The 21,045-nt window shown below is 44.1% G+C and overlaps 1 long non-coding RNA gene across 1 annotated transcript; it reads left to right on the top strand.

Moving 5' to 3' along the window:
* The first annotated feature begins 92 nt into the window (after positions 1 to 92).
* On the top strand, positions 93 to 1,409 carry LOC123571358 (uncharacterized). The gene is made up of 2 exons (XR_006695486.3): positions 93 to 440; positions 787 to 1,409. It is a non-coding gene; the product is annotated as an uncharacterized lncRNA (long non-coding RNA).
* The last annotated feature ends 19,636 nt before the right edge of the window (positions 1,410 to 21,045 follow it).

The following is a 21,045-nucleotide window of genomic DNA, read 5'->3' as shown; positions in this document are numbered from 1 at the left end:
CCGCCGCCCTGGAGGCTGGGGGCCGGCGCAGACGGGAAGGGCCGCCCCGCCCACCGGCCTCAGGTAACCTGAGCTGGCGAGAGCAGCAGGACAAGGCGGGGCGGTGCGCCGGCGGCTCTGGCAGCTCCTATGGCTCCTAGGGCTCCCAAGGCTCGACACCTGGCTCACCCGCAGCTCCCGGGTCCGGTCTCTGACCGAACAAAACTTCCTCCACCACGTCGCCGCCCAGTCCGGGCGCTACCCGGGCCCCCTCCCTCCGCGCGGCGGAGCCGGCGTCGCCGCTGCCTGCACACTTGCCGGGCCTCGGAAGCGCTAGGGGCTGTGCCCTGCCGGACACCAGGACCGAGTCATCTGCGGAAAACAGCCTTGGCCTGGGAATCTGGAAACGTGGCTTCCAGCCCTTGACCTATGAGCCTTTGTTTGCTAGCGCTGACTCCAGGGTTAGTAATACCAGCCCTACTTCACTGGGTGGACTTGGGGACCCTGGCAGCACTGTGCTTTGTGAAAAGGACAAAGGGCATATTTGAAAGCTGGCAATACATATTGTTGATTTTAAAAGGAACATTCCAAACATGAGGGAGGGTACCATACGTGCGTTTTTTAAAGCACACGACCAGCTTTCTACATATTTTTCAAGGGGTTGGGAGTTGAGTCAGAAGAATACACATTGATACTTGGGCGCCTATGAGGGTCAGTGAGGCTAGGAGGAAGGAAAACAAGAGTCCTTAGGAATTTCCTGCTGCTGCTGTCACAAATGACCACAAATTTAGTTTTATTTTATTACAGTTCTGGAGGTCAGAAGTGACACTGAGCTGAAATCAAGGTGTGTGGCAGAGCTGTATTCCTTCGGGACATTCTAGGGGAGAATCTGTGTCTTCGACTTTTCCAGCTTCTAGAGGCTACCCACGTTCCTTGGCTTGTTGCGGAACCACTCAGACCTCTGCTTCCCTTGTCGTATCTGACTCTGACCCTCTTACTTCCCCTTTTCCCTTATAAAGACCCTTGTGATTAGATTAGGTCGACCAGATAATTCATAATAATCTCCCCATCTCAAAATCCTTGATTTAATCATAACTGAAAAGTCATTTTTGCTATGTGAGGTAACATATTCACAGGTGTTGGGGATCAGGATATGGAATCATGGGAGGGGGACATTATTCTATCACATTCTCCCAAAAAAGAGTCATGTCTAGATGGATGGTGAGAACCATAATGAGGTGTATTTTGGCCGAATTAAGCCAATGCATATACCTGAAAACAGTTACAAAAAGTATACCAATAAAAATGCTGATAATATACCTAGTGTGGACCCCACCCAAAGGGCACAGGGATGTTTAACCTATTCAAAACAAAGGTTCCACTCTTGAAATAAAGGCCCTCAAATTCAATAAATATTTATGAAATCGTTCCAGGAACTGTAGAAGACACTCATCAAAAGCAAGCTCTGCTAACAGAAAGCTGCAGTCAGTTTGAGGGGCTGTGATAAGGGAAAGAACAAGGAATTGTGGGATACAAAAAGGGTGCCTTTTGGGAGGGAAGGAGCAAGGGAAGCTTCCAGGAGGAGGGCCTTACTGTGCTGAATCTCAGGATGTTGATTCTTGTGGCTAATGGTTCAGAATAAATTCCAGAATGCAGGCATGGTGGCATGCACCTGTAATCCGAGCTACTCTGGAGGCTGAGGTGGAAGGATCACCTGAGCCCAGGAGTTCAAAACCAGCCTAGGTTTGTAACAGTGAGACCCTGTTCTCAAAAAAAATAATAATAAATCCTGGCTTGCATATGTTATTGAACAAAATAATGTTTATGAAAACAGTTTGTAAAGTATCAAGGCCTGTAGAACTGAGAGATAGTGTCATTATTTCTAAATCCCTCCCACAGATAGGTCAGCCACTGTGTAACCCAAGGCCTTTCCTCCCCCACCACCACAAACATATACACTTGTCGACGTTTGCTATAAACATTATACGATAAGTTTATAATAACGTTTCCAAAATGGTTATGTCATCTGCCTTTTAAGGAGTCTTTAGTTGGAACAGGAGCCCCTGGGGACTGGCTGAGTCCCATCATGGGCACTGCTTGGCATAGATTGACCAAGTGCTTAGTAAAACAGTAATGGTAGCAAATGATTAGAAAAATAGGGATTGCAACTTATCATGAGCTTCCAGAAAAGCCCTGAGAATTTGAACATTGTGAGGAAAAAAACAAAGGGCAATGTGGAGAGGGGAGAGACCTGATTTCTTTTCACCAAGACAGTTCTGGCCTGCTGGACTTAAGACTATATCATTACTTTCCCTTCTTCCCAACCCTAAAGATCATGCAACGATTTTTCAAATTTTTGGAAGGGTGTGGAAAGAGTCAGGAATGCTGTTTCTTCAACATAAAACTTTTATTTGTAATCTCCACATACTGTGATTCAAAGAGCGTCTTGGACTGAATCAGACCACTGCCCTGGTCTGCAGGAAGAATGAAGACAGATAGAAGGCTTTCCAGGAACTGCAGTAGACAAGGAGCTTTCAGTTTGGCTTTGTGTAAATCAAAATCATGATGAGTCAACATCAAGTTTAACCCTTAGAGTCCTGATGACTTGGGTGTGAGACTACCAGTGGCCTTTCTTTCACTTTGGCCCGGGGTGGCCGGAGTTCTGTGCTGCCCTGTGTACCTAGGCCACTCCACTGAACTGTTCTGACCCTTGCCCTTCTCGCTAAGGCTTCATCCTTTTCTGTAACTGGAGGCTGAAAAGGGCATATGCAAGAAAATGTCTGGCAGGAAAGAATGATGTCCCTCTTTCCAAAGTCAGGTGTCCTTCCATCCAGTTAGAGACACCTTCCTGAGTCCAAAAAGGACACAGACACCAGCATATTCCAAGGGCTTAGCTAAAAGTGCTGGTCCCTTAGACAAAAATCTCACAAAGGGTCCTCTAAGCAAAACCTCACACCACTGCGAAACAAAGAAAAAGGAGAAGTTGAAAACAGGGAATTTCCCTCCTGATTTTGGATCAGTGGCTCCCAACCAGGGCAATTTTACATCCCAGGGGACATTCAGCAATATGGAGAGATATTTTTGGTTGTCAAGACTGGAGCAGGGACGGGGGATGCTGTTCTTAATACAATGCACAGGACTGCCCCCAAAACAAAAACTTATTCTACTCAAGATGACAACAGTGCCAAAGGTGAGAGATCCTAAGCTAGAATACTCTTTGTTGTCTTTTGTATTTGCTCCCCACCCACCCACTGTCCCCCATGCCTGGCCAAAATTAGAGATGAACGCTAAAAGTACTTACTCTTGACAACTCCCTTTCCTGTATCTCATACCCCCAGTTCCCCATCCACTGTCTAGCCCTGCAGTCACTTATTAGATGGTAAAACATCTCAGATCTATTCCTCCCCGCACCAGCCAATTTCACCTCTATGGTTCTATTTCAGGCCTTTATCACCATTCCAGCAACAGTCTTCAAACTGGCCATGAGAATCTACTCTTTACAAGACAGATCTTCCCAATGAGCAAATCTGTCCATGTCATTCCTCAGCTTAAGCTTAAGTGACACCCCTCCCTTCATCAAATGCCACAAAAGGCAGTCTCAGCTCCTCTGCCTGCAGGCTTGCCTCTTCAGGATAGATTCCCCACACTCTTCCCAGCTTCACTTCCAGCCAGGCTTCCAGGTCCCAGGTGGCTGACTGGCCACCTTCAGGCTGAATCTCCCTTGTGAGCAATTGTGTTTGGTCCATATCATGTTGGAATTCATGGGAATCTAGATGCCAAAATTTTCTTTAAGACGAGATTTTGCCTAAGGCCCCAAATTTTCAGCTTCTCTTAAGAAATCAAAAGTCCTGGTAATGTTGGACCTGTTTCAGTGTGGAAACAGTCAGCAGATGTCAGATGGGCTGCCACCTTGTTAACAGGGCATGTACTTCCTGTCTGCACAGGCCCTAGGGCTCCCTATTGCTCCCTGGCCTAGTCAGTGTTTTCTCACTTACGACTTGCCCGGTTCTTGTTTGTCACCTGTGATATTTTCTCACTACAAACCTTTTCTCTTGCTGTTCCCTCTATCTAAAATGCTTTTCCATTTCTCAAGTGTCACATTTTTTAGTGGCTTCTCTAACTCCCAAATGCAAAATTCTTTGCTTCCTCCTGTGTGTGTGCTCATAGCACCAGACACCTTCCTCTATCAGATCAAATCACACAGAGGTTTGTGTGCATGACTATTTCTGCCACTGGATTCAAGCTCCTGGAGGCCAGACTGTCCAGGGTGACTCCAGGGTTTCTACCTAGGAGGAGCTTAGTGGTGGTAATCTGACTGAAAGGAACAATCCCCAGGGACCTTGTCTTGGAGCCATGTGTGTACAGCAAGAGCTCTACTCTTACTTAGATTCTGAGTGGATTGAGTCGGGGGAGCTTGGAGGAAGGCATCCTCCGGTACCACAGAGAATATAAAGATGAATGGAACATGGTTAGTGACTCATAACTCGTTCTCAGTGTTTGGGTTTAATTCAATTAAAGGTCCTTGCTCTTCAGCAAGTGGTTTTCTTCTACAGTTTTAGTGGAGTTCACTCAAGGGAGTGTTGCTTGCACAAGAGGCCACTGACAGGACCCTTTGGGTTTTGCCTGAGAGTAGGCATGCTTCTGGGTGACTGGGTCAGTGTCCTGAAACCCATAGACCTGTGGGCTTCCAAACCTTACGGCAGTTTTTGTTGTTGTTGTTGTTTTGAGACGAAGTCTCGCTCTGTTTCCCACACAGGACTGCAGTGGTGCGATCTCAGCTCACTGCAACCTCCACCTCCTGGGTTCAAGAGATTCTCCTGCCTCAGCCTCCCAAGTAGCTGGGATTACAAGTGCCTGCCACCATGCCTGGCTAATTTTTGTATTTTTAGTAGAGATGGGGATTCGCCATGTTGGCCAGGCTGGTCTCGAACTCCTGACCTCAGGTGATCCACTTGCCGTGGCCTCCCAAAGTGCTGGGATTATAGGTGTGAGCCACTGCACCCAGCCTACAGCAGTTATTAAATTGACTCTTTAATTCAACACGGCACCCTCTTTACCCAGAACTCTCCTATGCTAAAGTCCTCAAGATGGCTTCCAAGGCCCTACCCTATCTGACCCCATTATCTCTCTAACCTTCTCTCCTACTGCTGTCCTTGGCTCCCTTACTCTCTTCCAGCAACACTGACCGCCTGGCTGTTCCTCACACAAGCTAAATGCACTCCTGTCCGAGGGTCTTTGCCTTGACTTTTTCTTTGGCTATTTGCTCTCTCCCCGTCAAGATATCCTCATGCCTCACTCCCTGGCTTCTGTCAGATCTCTCACTGAGGCCTGTCCTGGCCACCCCATTGAAAACTGCAAGCCCCATGGCCACTTCCTCTCTCTCCTCCCGCTTCCTGGGTCATTTGCTCTCTACACTGGAATGTAAGCTCCATCAGGACAAGAAGTTTTTTCTGATCGGTTCCCAGCGGGATCCCCAGCACTCAAAACTACATGTGGTACATAATACACGCTCAATAAATATATTTTAATTGAATAAATAAATTATACATTTTTCTAGGTACTGTGAAGAATACCAACCAACAAGCCAAAGGTCTGCTCCTAGGAGACTCCTGGTCTAAGTTGTGGAAAGGTATAGAGAGCAATTAGAGAAAATGCAAAACGCAAACAAAAATGGTACAAATGCTCTTCTGTGGTGCAGGTTCAAAGAAAGGTGACACAGGCCTGTGTGGTTGAAATTGCTTTTGAAGGTTTCTTACAGTAGGTGGGAGTTGAACTAGACCTTGAAGGATGACCAGAATGAGAGAAGGAGGTTAAGAGGAGGGAGAGAGAGAGAGAGAGAGAGAGAGAGAGAGAGAGAGAGCAGTCAGTTTATGGCTTGACCTCATAAGCAATAAGAAGTCACAGCAGACTTTTACAAACAAGATGCTGACATAATATGTGGTGTTTAGCTTTCTAAGATGAATTACCAAGACTTCATTAATTCTTGTCTGGAGGTAAGAAGGCCCAGGAAAGACTATTTGAGGTATTGGCAGCCCGGGACAGGGCCAGCCTCCAGGCAAACTACTGGCTCCCTCAGTCAGAGCCCAGGTTCCAGGAGGCTGATTCTTCCCTGGGCAAAACTACTTGGGGTGCTGCTCTACACGGGAGCATGTTCCTGGGGCCTGGAGCCCCTACCCTCTCTTGCTCCTCTTGAAAGCATTCATTATTTCTTTCAGAAGCTCCCTGGCCTCACTTCCTCCAGGCTGCCAACCCTTCCTCTCTGGAGTTGGCCTTACTCTGTTTTCCAACACTTCAGTCTCTGAAAGAGGAAGGGCCTCTGTGTCTTAGCATCCAGGGCCCCTCCTTTAGCTTCTGGCTGTGTTGCTGTCATCACTGCCACTACCACTACCACTACCCTGGCATCTCAGCCAGGATCCCCTACAATCTTTTCACTGTACTTTCCCCGCCCTGGATCTAAAACTCTACGTAGGGCCTGTCCCCTGTTCTGGTCCAGGCAGGACAGGTCCAATCCTTGCACATTTACCAGCCTTTACCAGCTCCGTTAGTGCTTCGCCACACGGTTCCCTGGCATTAGGATCTCTCCTCGGCCTTCAGGTTCCTCAGTTTAAACGTTCACACTTTGGGAGGCTGGGGCAAGCTGATCACTTGAACACAGGAGTTCCAGACCAGCCTGGGCAACATGGCCAGACTCCATGTCTACAAAAAATACAAAAAAAAAAAAAAAAAAATTAGCCAGGCACTGTGACATGCCTGTAGTCTCAGCTACTCTGGAGGCTGAGGCTGGAGGGTGGCTTGAGTCCAGGAAGTGATTGTAGTGAGCCGAGATCACGCCACTACACTCCAACCTGGGCGACAGAGTAAGACTGGCAAAAAAGAAAGAGAGAGAGAGAGAAAGAAGGAAAGAAGGAAGGAAGGAAGGTTGGTTGATTCATATGCTCCATTTGTGTGTCAGTCACCTGCACCTTCTTGCCTTGAAAGGTCTCCATTGTTTGCTTTGAAAGTGTAGGGTAATTAGTATTTTCATTTAAACAAAGAAGCCTCTAGTCCCTCTTGCCCCAATCCACAACGCCTCTCCAAGGAAGGGACTCTTTGCATGTCTGTGACTCTACCCCAGGAATGTATGCTCTCATTTGCATATCCCAATTGCATCCCCAGAGGTCACTCTGCATATTTAGCTATTGGACAGATACAAATGCAAGCACAGAATTGAGGCCTCATTTGTGGATTGGAAAATACCAGGCTTCTGGAGGAGCAGCAAAACCCACCCCAGTTTAGTCCCTGCCTAAACCCATCTTTCCCATAGTCGTTGACCTGGACTGCATATTCCGACCCTCATTCATAGAGCAAGTTGACTACAGTGTGACCTCATTGGCATCCCTGGTGCTATACTGCACCAGCCTTGCTACTTCTCAGCCACAGAAGCAAGGACCACTCCTTAACTTCTTCTCATTCCCAGTTTCCAGGATGGTACCAGTCTTTGCGAGTGTGATGAGGTTTGCTTTATGTCACAATATATAGTTTGTTTTTGCAAATGTTCCATGAGTGTTTGAGGAAGATGCATATTCTCCAATTACTGGGCCCAGTGTTCTATACGTTCCATTAAGTCAAGTTTGTGGATTGTGTTGGTCAAATCAACATACTTGCTGGTTTTATGCTCCATTGGACCTGCTAATTACTGAGAGATGGGTGTTACAATTCTCACTACGATATTATAATGGTGCGTTTGTCAAATTCTTCTTATAATTCTGTTAATTTTTGCTTTATATATTTTTTTCGAGGCTATTTCATCGAATATATGCAAATCTAGAATTGTTATAGTTTCTTCGTGAACCAAACCACTTATCACTATGAAGTACCTTTCATCAATGAAGTACTATTCTTTGTCTTAAAGTGTATTTTGACTAATTTATTATAACATCATTAACTTTCTTTTGGTTAGTATGTACCTGGTACATTTTCTTACATCCTTATTTTCCTTTCAGTGCAATTATGTTTTAGGTCTGATCTTGGGAACAGCATAAAGTGCAAATTTGTTTTTTTCTATACAATAGGCAATTGTTGTCTTTTAACTGTAGACTTTAGTTCACTTATATTTACTTCTTTCTTTTTTCTTAATTTGGTAGAGATGGGGGTCTCCCTGTGTGGCTCCCTATGTGGTCTTGAACTCCTGAGCTCAAGTGATCCTCCCACCTTGGTCTCCCAAAGTGCTGGGATTTCAGGCGTGAACCACCATGCCCAGCCAAACTTCTAATATATTTATACTTATATCTACCATCTGATTCTGTGCTTTCTATTTGTCCCATTTTTCTGTTTCTTTTTATCTTCTTCTTTCTAGAATTCTGCTAAATGTTGTGGGCATTTGTTTTTTTGGCCTTTTTTCATAACAAGAGCATGTTTTATCTTTTGTAAACTAGGCATAATGCTATAATAGTGCCTACCACAGGGTTTATTGTAAAGATTAAATGAGATGAAGAAACTGACATAAAATGTTTAGCCAGTGCCTAGCACATAGTAATCACTAATAAATGGGAACTATTATTAGAATTTCTAGTACTCTTTCATCTTTACAGTTCCCTTGTCTCTTGCGGTTCCGCTTCTGTTGTTCTCCTTTCTGCTGACATTGTCCCATTTGTTCTTAGTCCTTTTTCTTTCATTTCTCCTTTATTGCCACTCAATTTCCTGTTTCCTCTTACCCTTTCATCCCCAGGCAAGCTACATGCACAAGCTGCAATGATGAAGCCCTTTTTGGGGAAGAGAGTCAATGTAAAGGGTCTTGGTGGCACAGCAGGGACAGGGTCAGGGAGGAGTGCCTCGTCTACTGATCCCCACTCCACAAGCTGGCAAAGGTACACATAGTCAACGCTGGGTGCCATTCCTGGCTGGCCATGGTGAAATTAGATCAGCTGGGATCACCGGTTTTTATGAATGAGTTTAAAGGCCATAGCGTTCACCAACTAGGATACAGTTGAATTCCTTAGCACCTTCACATATGAAGGATAGCCGGATCCTCACTCTCTACTCTCAAGAAAGAGCTCCGCTGTGCCACTGTGGGGGAGTGGGTCTCACCTCACTAGGAATTTGTGTATGCACAGGCCAGAGCCTGGAAAGAGGAACCATTTGTACTCAAACACATTGTGGTCAGAGGAAAATTTTGTCATCATTGTTGTGACAGAGCCACAACTAAATTTAACAAGCTGTGTATTTTTGTTTCCTTCATGATGCATGGAGAAAGCAAAACATTTTGTTTCCAAAAAAGCAAAAACTCTTCAAACAAAACAACAACAACAACAAAAAGCCTTCTTCTAATTTGGTATTTGATTGCTGTAGAGATTCCTTTCTCTAGTTGCTTTAGATTTTGCTTTTTCATGTCCTTTGTAGCATGACGTACTTTCAAGATTCATTGTGTCACTGGAGGAACATTGGCACTTGGTGGAGTTTTGGGTGCTTTTCTGTTTTCTGGTGGTTTCCACACTTGGATTGAAATAAACAGAGGTGCCGAACTTCCATATTTCAGTCGAGTCTCACGACAATTTGAGAGTCCAATATTTTGATGACAACAACTAAGCATATGCTATCATTCTTCACAGTAAAGTTTAAATAGACACTGTTGGTAATTTTTGAAATTTCTTTATTGCAAAACTACAATGTCAACTTACAATGTAGATGAAATGCAATATATTCCTGATGAAATGCAATATATTTCTGACTGCTAGCATCTACAATAACAAAATGCCTCTATATTATTCAGAAGTTCTAAGAAACAAACTATATATAATCTATCATATCTATCTTTATCAAAGACAATGATACTGCGAGCATAGAAACAGGAGCAGTTTGGTTTCTTGCAATCCACAGAAAAGATTTGAGGAGCAGAAGATGAATGAACATACATGGGAGACCAACACACAGGGATGCAGAGTGAAACACATATAGGAGGTGGACTTTTAGGAAAGAGTGGGTAAAGGAAAGGAGACGAGAGAGACAGAGAGAGAGAAAGTAGGGAATGAGAGGGGGAGAGAGATGAACAGCAGAGAGGGTCTTCCACTATTAGTAGCCAGATAAATATTTGATTTGAAGTGACTCTGAGGGGGTTTTACCTCCCCTAGTACACTGTAGACCAGTGGCTCTGAAATTTTTGATCTTGAGACCTCTTTAAAGTTTCAAAAATTATGGAAGACCTGATTCCTGCTTTCTTTCCCTCTCTCCCACAGGTATTCATCCCCAGAGCACTCCTTACTTAACCACCTGTCTCAGAGTTTTCTTCCTGGGGAACCTCAGCTGTGACAACTGTCCAGCACAATGCCTGCCGTATTAATGCTTAAATGACTGCAGCAATTAGTTTCTTCACTCGCAAATGTACTGGACTTTAAACAAACTAAGTTAAACAATTTTTAGACACGTAAGGATTATTTATTTTGTAAACACATTTTTTTAATTTAATTTTTTTTTTTTTTTTTTGAGACAGAGGCTCGCTCTGTCGCCCAGGCTGGAGTGTAGTGGCGCGATCTCGGCTCACTGCAAGCTCCGCCTCCCGGGTTCACGCCATTCTCCTGCCTCCACCTCCCAAGTAGCTGGGGCTACAGGCGCCCACCACCACGGCCGGCTAATTTTTTGTATTTTTAGTAGAGACGGGTTTTCACTGTGTTAGCCAGGATGGTCTCGATCTCTTGACCTTGTGATCTGCCCCCCTCAGTCTCCCAAAGTGCTGGGATTAAAGCCGTGAGCCACTGCGCCTGGCCGTAAATAAATTCTTGAATTCTCTCAAGGTATTTAACGGATAATATGATTTATTAAAAATAAAGTAAAACAGACCAAAAAACAAGGTATAATCATTAGGGAAATGCAAACCAAAACTACAATGAGATACCACATCGCACCATTAGGTTGGTTTGGCTATTATCAAAAAACAGAAGATAACAAGAGTCATACAGGATATAGAAATATTAGAATCTTTGTGCACTGCTGATGGGAATGTAAAATGGTACAGCTACTATGGATAACAGTATGGAGGTTCCTCGAAAAATAAGAGAGAATTGTCATATGATCCAACGACTACATTTCTAAATATATAACCAAAAGAATTGAAAGCTGGAACTTGAACAGATATCTGTACACCCATGTTCATAGCAGCACTATTCACCATAGCCACACGATGAGAACAACCCAAATGCCCATCAGTGAATGAATGCATAAACAAAATGTGGTATCCACATACAATGGAGTATTATTCAGCCTTAAGGAGAGAAATTCTGACACGTGCTACAATGTGAACTTTGCAGACATTATGCTAAGTGAAATAACCCAGTCACAAAAGGACAAATACCATATTATTCTTCTTAAATAAGGTACCTAGAATAGTCAGATACATAGACACAGAAAGTAGAATAGTGGTTACAAGGGGCTGTGAGAGGGGAAATGAGGAGTTATTTTTTAATGCATACAGAGTTTTCTTTTTCTTTTTTTGGAGACAGCGTCTCACTCTGTTGCCCAGGCTGGAGTGCAGTGGCACAACCGTAGGTCACTACAGGCTTGATCTCCTGGGCTCAATATTTCCTCCTACCTCAGTCTCCTACAGATGGGTGCTGCCACACCTGGCTAATTTTGTATTTTTTGTAGAGACGGGGTTTCACCATGTTGCCCAGGCCGGTCTCAAACTCCTGAGCTCAAGTGATCCTCCTGCGTCAGCCTCCCAAAAAGTGCTGGGGTTAGCAAGGCATGAGCCACCGGACTCAGCCACATGCAGAGTTTTCAATTTGGGATGATGAAAAAGTGCTGGAGACAGATGGTGGTGATGATTGCAGAACATATGAATGTACTTAATATCATGGAATTGTACACTTCAAAATTGTTAAAATGGCAAATTTTATGTGATGTGTGTTTTACCACAATAAAAATGTACAAAATAAAATGTATAAATATGTCTGAAATCTTGCAATACATTATAAATTGGCTGCGTTCCTTTTTCTTGCCAGTTAATAGTTCATTGTATGAATATACCACCCTGAAAACATCATGCTAAGTGAAAGAAGCCAGTCACAAAAGACCATATATTGTGATTTCATTTATATAAGATGTTCAGAAGGGGCAAGTCTATAGAGACAGAAAGTAATTTAGTAGTTGCCAGGGACTGGCGGGAAGACTGTTGGGGGAGGAATTAGGGAAGAGGAGTGACTGCCAATGGGCACATTAGCAAATGGGCACAAGTGTTTTTGGGGGGTTGATGAAAATGTCTTAAATTTCATTGAAATGTTCTAAAATTAATTGTGGTGATGGCTCTATAACTCAATGAATATACTAAAAACCAATGAATTCACTTTTTTTTTTTTTTTTTTGAGATGGGGTCTCGCTCTGTCGCCCAGGCTGGAGTGCAGTGGCGCGATCTCAGCTCACTACAAGCTCTGCCTCCCGGGTTCACACCATTCTCCTGCCTCCGCCTCCTGAGTAGCTGGGACTACAGGCGCCCGCCACCACGCCCGGCTAATTTTTTATATTTTTTAGTAGAGACGGGGTTTCACTGTGTTAGCCAGGACGATCTTGATCTCCTGACCTCGTGATCTGCCCGCCTTGGCCTCCCAGAGTGTGAATTCACTTCAAATCACTGAATTATATCTCAACAAAAAAGTTAATGAAAACTGAAATAATAGAAAAAACTCTTGGGGACTATCTTTCTTGATTGACCAAGGAAATTAAACTTTTTGCCTCTGCGTGGAAAGGTAGGTGGGCTTTCTTGTGTTTCTCTTCAATTGTTCAGTAAGTATGTTACAGTAGATAGCTAGTCAGGTATGAGCAGGGCAGGAGAGGGCTCCCCCGACACACACACCAGCAGTATCAGGCAACCATCCCGTGATGGTCAGGCAGTGAGTGGTTAACTGTCTTGCTAAAGTAATAATTGTGGCCAGCCATGGTGGCTTACACCTGTGATCCCAGCACTTTGGGAGGCCAAGATGGACGGATTACGTGAGGTCAGAAGTTTGAGACCAGCCTGGCCAACATGGTGAAACCCCGTCTCTACTAAAAATACAAAAAAAATTAGCCAGGCGTGATGGTGTGCACCTATAATCCCAGCTATTCAGGAAGCTGAGGCAGGATAATAGCTTGAATCCAGGAGGTGGAGGTTGCAGTGAGTCGAAATTGCGCCACTGCACTCCAGCCTGGGAGACGGAGGGACACTCTGTCTCAAAAAAAAAAAAAAAAAAAGAAAAAAAAGTAATACTTGGTCACAGCCGGTGCCAGGGAAAGAATTCTCTAATTCTTTTCTCCTAATAGAAAACACCTGAAACTGGTGATCAGCAACTTCCCGATAAGGTCTCAGGAGGTGGGCGAGTGAGGAGAAGTAACACAAGACCCTAGAAGTACGCCAACCTATAAAACTCTAAGTCAAAGGTCAAACTGGGCACTTGTCTCTCAAGTTGCCCGCTTGGCCCTCTTCTGAGTGTACTTTCCTTCCTTTCATTCTTGCTGTAAAGCTTTTTAATGAACTTTCACTCCTGCTCTAAAACTTCCCTCAGTCTCTCCTTCTGCCTTATGCCCATCAGTCGAGTTCTTTCTTCTGAGGAGACAAGAATTGAGGTTGCTGCTGAGCTGTATGGATACGTTCCACCGCTAACAAGCATTTATTGAAAACCTTCTCTAGGCAAATAACACTGTTGAAGGTAAATACCAGCCTACAAAAAGATATTGTCTTAAAAAAATGGTGTCTGCCTTTTATTTTATTATATTTTTTGAGACTGAGTCTTGCTCTGTCACCCAGGCTGGAGTGCAGTGGCACGATCTCGGCTTACTGCAGCCTCCGTCTCCTGGGCTCAAGCATTTCTCTGCCTCAGCCTCCCGAATAGCTGGGATTACAGGTGCCCACCACCATGCCCAGCTTTTTACTTTTTATTTTTAGTAGAGACGGGGTTTCACCATCTTGGCCAGGCTGGTCTTGAACTCCTGACCTCGTGATCCAACCGCCTCAGCCTCCCAAAGTGCTGGGATTACAGGCATGAGCCACCGTGCCTGGCGTTATTTTAGAGACGGAATCTCTGTCACTCAGGCTGGAGTGCAGAGGTACGATCTCAGCTCACTGCAACCTCCACTTCTTAGTTTCAAGTGATTCTCCTGCCTCAGCCTCCTGAGTAGCTGGGATTACACGCATGTGCCACCATGTCTGGCTAATTTTTGTATTTTTGGTAGAGACGGAGTTTCACCATGTTGGCCAGGCTGGTCTCAAACTCCTGACCCCAGGTGACCACCCACCTTGGCCTCCCAAAGTGTTGGAATTACACGCATGAGCAACCATGCCCAGCTCCTGTCTGCCTTTTAGAAGCTTGCTCTCTGATTAAGGAGATAGGCCATACACACTACATGAAATGAGATCAATTTAGGCGATGCCATATTAGAATTCAAATCTCAACTCATGCTAATGATTCCACTTGCCACACAACAATAACCAAAAGTATTATTGCCATAAAATTAGTGATTCTGAAAATAAGATTTCACAGTAGTTAAGAGCAAGAGCTTTGGAGCCAGACTGCCTGGTAGAAATCCTGGCCGCCCCTGCCCCCGAACCCGTTAGTAGCCATGTGACTTTTGCAAGTTACTTCTCTGTGCCTCAGCTTCCTTCTTTTGAAAATGGGGATGATAATGAAAACAGTGGCACCTACTTCAGAGGGTAGTTGTGAGAATTAAATGTGTCAATACATAATCCTAGCACTTTGAGAGGCCAAAGTGGGAAAATTAGTTTGAGTCCAGGAGTTCAAGACCAGCCTGGGCAACATATCAAGACCTCGTCTCTGCAAAAAAAAGTTAAAAAATTAGCCAAGCCTGGTGGCGCATGCCTATAATCCCAGCTCCCGACTGGGAGGCTGAAGCAGGAGGATCGCTTGAGCCCAGGAGTTTGAGGTTACAGTGAGCTATGATCGTGTCACTGCACTCCAACCTGGGCAACAGCAAGACCTTGTCTCGAAACAAGAAAAACAAACTGTGTTAATGCATGTAAAGCTCTCAGAATAGGGCCTGGCACATATCAAACACTTAATAAAAGTGTTGGTTATTGTTATTTCCAGAAAACAGTGGGCGGTCCCTTTGACAAATATTGACTATTAATTCAGTGAAAAATCTGAAACATACACTCTAAAGATACTTCCTTATGGAGCTGTGACCTTTTTGACAGATTTCGACAGTACCTATGGCAAGGTGTCATCCAGAAATGGCATAGTATTACTGGCTTGGGGTATCTTGAATGTCCAGTGTCCTGACTAGGCACAATGTAGTGGTTCAATAAGTACTAGAAATCGATGACACATTTTAGATCAAAATGTTAACATTTCTAAATGATGGGATTATGTAGTTCTTTGCTATTTTCTATTTTTTTCAAAATGACTGGATTACTTCTTTTATATTTTTACTGTTAATATTTCAAGTATACAGAAATGTGTAGAGACCAATGTATGAACACAGATATACCCCCTACTTGGTTTTAACCTTGTTGTTGCCTTTTAGAGTCGAGGTCTGGCTATGTAGCCCAGGCTGCAGTGCAGTGTCTATTCACAGGAACAAATATAGCTCACCATATAGCCTTGAACTCCTGGGCTCAAGCCATCTTCCCACCTCAGCCTCCCCAGTAGCTTGGACTACAGGTGCCCCACTGTGCCTGACTGTAGCTTTATCAAACTGTAACCCTATGCTATATTTCCCTGAGTTTCCTTTCTTTTTAAGAATGAAAATATAGAGTTGACACCCTTGCCAGAGTCTGTCCTACCCCATATCTCCCTAGATATTCATTATCTCAAATATTTTTATACTATTACTACAATGAGGGTGTCCATAAAGACTACAGGATTGTTACACATATTTTAAAATTATATACCAATGGTAATATGTACATATCATCTCCAAATTTGCCTTTTTCAGCATTTTGCTTGTGACACTCATCTATATTGATACATATTTCTAGTTCATTCATCTTCCTTGTAGAATAATCCAGAGTATGTATGTTGACTTATATACATTCTCCTGGTGGGGGGCATTTATATTGTTTCCTTTTTTTTTTTTTTTTTTTGTTATTACAAATAGGGCTGCATTTTTTTTTTTTTTTTTGAGATGGAGTCTCACTCTGTCACCCAGGCTGGAGTGCAATGGCGCAGTCTCAGCTGACTGCAACCTCTGCCTCCCAGGTTCAAGTGATTCTCCTGCCTCAGCCTCCTGAGTAGCTGAGATTACAGATGCCCACCACCACACCCGGCTGATTTTTTGTATTTTTAGTAGAGAGATTTTTACCATGTTGATGAGGCTGGTATCGAACTCCTAACCTCAGGTGATCCACCTGCCTTGGCCTCCCAAAGTGCTGGGATTACAGGGATTACAGGTGTGAGCTGCGGTATCCAGCCAAGGGCTGCATATTCTTGAGCACACATGCAAAACTTTCTCCAAGTATCCTTCTAGAAGTGAGTTGCCCAGGCTGGCCAACATAGTGAAACCCCGTTTCTACTAAAAATACAAAAATTAGCTGGGTGTGGTGGCACACATCTGCAGTCCCAGCTACTCGGGAGACTGAGGCAGGAGAACCTCTTGAACCCAGGAGACGGAGGTTGCAGTGAGCTGAGATGGCGTCACTGCACTCTAGCCTGGGCAACAGGGCGAGACTCCATCTCAAAAAAAAAAAAAAAAACAAAAAAAACAAAGTGAGTTGCATCTTTTTTTTTTTTGAGACGGAGTCTAGCTCTGTTGCCCAGGCTGGAGTGCAATGGCCGGATCTCAGCTCACTGCAAGCCCCGCCTCCCGGGTTCACGCCATTCTCCTGCCTCAGCCTCCCGAGTAGCTGGGAGTACAGGCGCCCACCACCTCGCCCGGCTAATTTTTTTTGTATTTTAGTAGAGACGGGGTTTCACCGTGTTAGCCAGGATGGTCTCGATCTCCTGAACTCGTGATCCGCCCGTCTCGGCCTCCCAAAGTGCTGGGATTACAGGCTTGAGCCACCGCGCCCGGCCGTGAGTTGCATCTTCAACTTCACTAGATATTGCTACATTGCCCTATAATTTGGTTGTACTCTCCCCAGCAGTGGCTGGAAGTTTCCATCGCTTCACAGCCTTGCCAAAATTGATTATTTGTTGTGCTTTAAAACGTTTTGCCAAAAAAAAAAAAGAAAGAAAGAAAGAAGAAAGAAAGAAAAAGGAAAGAAAGAGAGATAAAACAACAACAAAAAGAGAAGGAACAAGCAAAAAAGAAGACAAAAAACAGTTTTGCCAATTTGATGGATGTAAATTGATATGTACGGCACTTACAGTGTTGCCTGATGCATAGTAGGGACTCAATAACGGCAGAGTTATCATTTTAATTAACATTTCCATACTCAGTATCGAGGTTGTGCACCTTTTAATTTGGTTGTTGGTCATTCAGGTTTCCTCCTCTGCGAAACTCCTCTTTATGTTCTTTTCCCATTCGTTTTTTTTTTTTTTTAAACCAGATTGCCTGTCTTTTAACTTATTGAATTATGGGGTTCTTTATGTTTCCTTACACTAATCCCTTGTTGTTTATGTAGTCTGTGGCATTGTCTGTAACTTCATTTATGATGTATTTTGTCATTCAGAAGTGTATTTTTCATTTTAATACACTCAGATTTATCTTCTCCCTCTTTGGGTGGTGCTTTTTATATCCTGCTTTTAAAAAAATATTCTCCATTAGGGATTATGGATTCTCTATTTTTCTGCCCAGAACTCAGGCCTAGGCAGGAAACCAATGGACATGATTTTTCTTTCTTTCTTTTTTTTCTTTTCCTTTCTTTCTTTCTTTTTTTTCTTTTCCTTTCTTTCTTTTTTTTCTTTTTTTTTGAAACAGAGTCTCGCTCTGTTGCCCAGGCTGGAGTGCAGTGGCACAATCTCGGCTCACTGCAACTTCCGCCTCCTGAGTTCAAGCAATTCTCCTGCCTTGGCCTCCCAAGTAGCTGGGATTACAGGCGCCTGCCATCATGCCTGGCTACTCTTTGTATTTTTAATAGAGACAGGGTTTCACCATATTGGTCAGGCTAGTCTCAAACTCCTGACCTTAGGTGATCCACCCACCTCGGCCTCCCAAAGTGCTGGAATTACAGATGTGAGCCACCCCTCTGTCCCAAGTCTGACGTGATTTTTTTCTAATTCACCATTTCACTGAGGGAAAGGGTAATTGAAGATCCAGGCTTTATATGGGTTCTTGGTTCCAGGGCCTTGGCTTTTCTCTCTGTATATTCATCGTATTGGTTAGTATTAGGTTCAGCTGAGAGAAACAGAGCTCTAAAATAATAGTGGCATGATCAGAGAAATGCAAATCAAAACCACAATGAGATACCATCTCACACCAGTTAGAATGGCAATCATTAAAAAGTCAGGAAACAACAGGTGCTGGAGAGGATGTGGAGAAATAGGAACACTTTTACACTGTTGGTGGGATTGTAAGCTAGTTCAACCATTATGGAAAACAGTATGGCGATTCCTCAAGGATCTAGAACTAGATGTACCATATGACCCAGCCATCCCATTACTGGGTATATACCCAAAGGATTATAAATTATGCTGCTATAAAGACACATGCACACGTATGTTTATTGCAGCACTATTCACAATAGCAAAGACTTGGAATCAACCCAAATGTCCATCAGTGACAGATTGGATTAAGAAAATGTGGCACATATACACCATGGAATACTATGCAGCCATAAAAAAGGATGAGTTTGACTCCTTTGTAGGGACTTGGATGCAGCTGGAATCCATCATTCTTAGCAAACTATCACAAGAACAGAAAACCAAACACCGCATGTTCTCACTCATAGGTGGGAACTGAACAATGAGATCACTTGGACTCAGGAAGGGGAACATCACACACCGGGGCCTATCATGGGGAGGGGGGAGGGGGGAGGGATTGCATTGGGAGTTATACCTGATGTAAATGACGAGTTGATGGGTGCAGCACAGCAACATGGCACAAGTATACATATGTAACAAAACTGCACGTTATGCACATGTACCCTACAACTTAAAGTATAATAATAATAAATAAATTAAAAAAAAATAATAATAATAGTGGCATGAACAAGAGGAAAATTGATCTCTCATGAAGCAGTCCAGAGAACGGCAGTCCAAAGCCAGTGTGGACTGTTTGTCCTCATAATGCTCTCAGGCACTGCAGCCTCCTTTGATCTTGTTGTTCTACTCTATATGACCTCTATTTCTCAGGTCATCTCACGGTCCGAGATGGCTCCTCCAGCTCTAGGCTTCACTTTCACATTCCAGCCAACAGGAAAAACTAAGGAGTCAAGAAGAAAGGAACATGGCAGCTATCTTTTAAGGGAGATTCCCAGTAGCTTCCACATGAAATTTGCTTTTACATCCCCTTGGTCAGAGGTTAGTCGCCGTGGTCATTACTCTGGGTAGCCATGTATACAGTTAAAAATCAGTAGTTCTATTTCTGTGGATGTGGAGGAGAAAGGGTGTTAGAAAATAACTAATAGTCTTGGGCTGGGTGCAGTGGCTTACACCTATAATCCCAGCACTTTGAGAGGACAAGTCAGGCAGATCACCTGAGGTCAGGAGTTGGAGACCAGCCTGGCCAACATGGCAAAACCCTGTCTCTACTAAAAAATACTAAAATGAGCCACGCATGGTGGCGTATGCTTGCAATCTTAGCTACTCAGGAGACTGAGGCAGGAGAATCGCTTGAACCCAGAAGGTGGAGGTTGCAGTGAGCTGAAATTGCACCACTGGGTGACAGAGCGAGACTCTGTCTCAAAAAGAAAGAGAGAGAGAGAGAGAGAAGGGAGGAAGGAGAGAAGGAAGGAAGGAAGGAAGGAAGGAAGGAAGGAAGGAAGGAAGGAAGGAAGGAAAGAAAGAAAGAAAGAGGCCAGGCGTGGTGGCTAATGCCTGTAATCCCAGCACCTTGGGAGGCTGAGGCGGGCGGATCATGAGGTCAGGAGATCGAGACCATCCTGGCTAACATGGTGAAACCCCATCTCTACTGAAAATACACAGAATTATCTGGGTGTGGTGGCAGACGCCTGTAGTCTTAGCTACTTGGGAGGCTGAGGCAGGAGAATGGCGTCAACCCGGGAGGCGGAGCTTGCAGTGAGCTGAGATTGGACCACTGTACTCCAGCCTGGGCGACAGAGTGAGACTCCGTCTAAGAAAGAAAGAGAGAGAGAGAGAGAGAAAGAAAGAGAGAGCAGAACTAATAGTCTTGGCCACAGGGTTTGAATCTCAAATCACCAGATCACAGTTCACCTGCATATCCCTCTAGTTTTCAGTTCCTTCATCCTTTCTGGACTCTACTTTTCTTGCACTTAGTTGTGCCTTTCATTTATCCATTAATTCAACAAATATTTATTGAGCATCTACTATGTGCTGTAAACTGTTTTAGGAGCTGAAGATACAGCAGTGAACAAGATGAAAGTCCTGCCCTCATTGAGCATACATTCTAGTTGGGGGTTTTGAAACAGACCATAATCCAGAAAATGTAATACTATGATGTCAGAGGGTGTGAACTGGTATGGAGAAAAATAAAGCAGGTTAAGTGGATGGGCGGTCCTGGGAGTGGGGTGAGTGGTTATTTTTTTTTCAGGCAAGGCCTCTATGGATGAGGCGACATGTGAGTCGAGACCTAAAATGAGGAAGAAAGGTATGGTATCATTTTGGGCAAGAGCATTCTAAATGGAGGTAAGAGCAAGTACAAATGGTCTGAGGTCAAAGTGGACATGGTGTGTACAAGGGACAATAAGGAGGCCTGAGTGACTGGAGTGGAGTGGGACAGGGATAGCAGCTGTTCTCCAGAGGCAGCAAAGTGCCAGATTAGCCAGGGCTTCATAGCCTTTTGCGATTACTTGGAATGAGAAGAGAAGCCATTGGAGGATTTGGACAAAGGCATGACTTAATCTGCCTTATGTGTTGTTGTTTTTTTAAAACTTGAGACAGGGTCTAGTTCCGTTGTCCAGGTTGCAGTGCAGTGATGCAAGCTCAGCTTACTACAACCTCCACCTCCTGGGCTCAAGCAATCCTCCCACCTCAGCCTCCCAGTAGCTGGCACTACAGGCATACCAACACACTTGGCTAATTTTATATA

Source organism: Macaca fascicularis, chromosome X, assembly GCF_037993035.2.
Source record: "Macaca fascicularis isolate 582-1 chromosome X, T2T-MFA8v1.1".
In the NCBI taxonomy this organism is placed as follows: Eukaryota; Metazoa; Chordata; class Mammalia; order Primates; family Cercopithecidae; genus Macaca; species Macaca fascicularis.
Note: the sequence above shows the minus strand (reverse complement) of the source record. Positions and strands in the feature narration are given on the sequence as shown.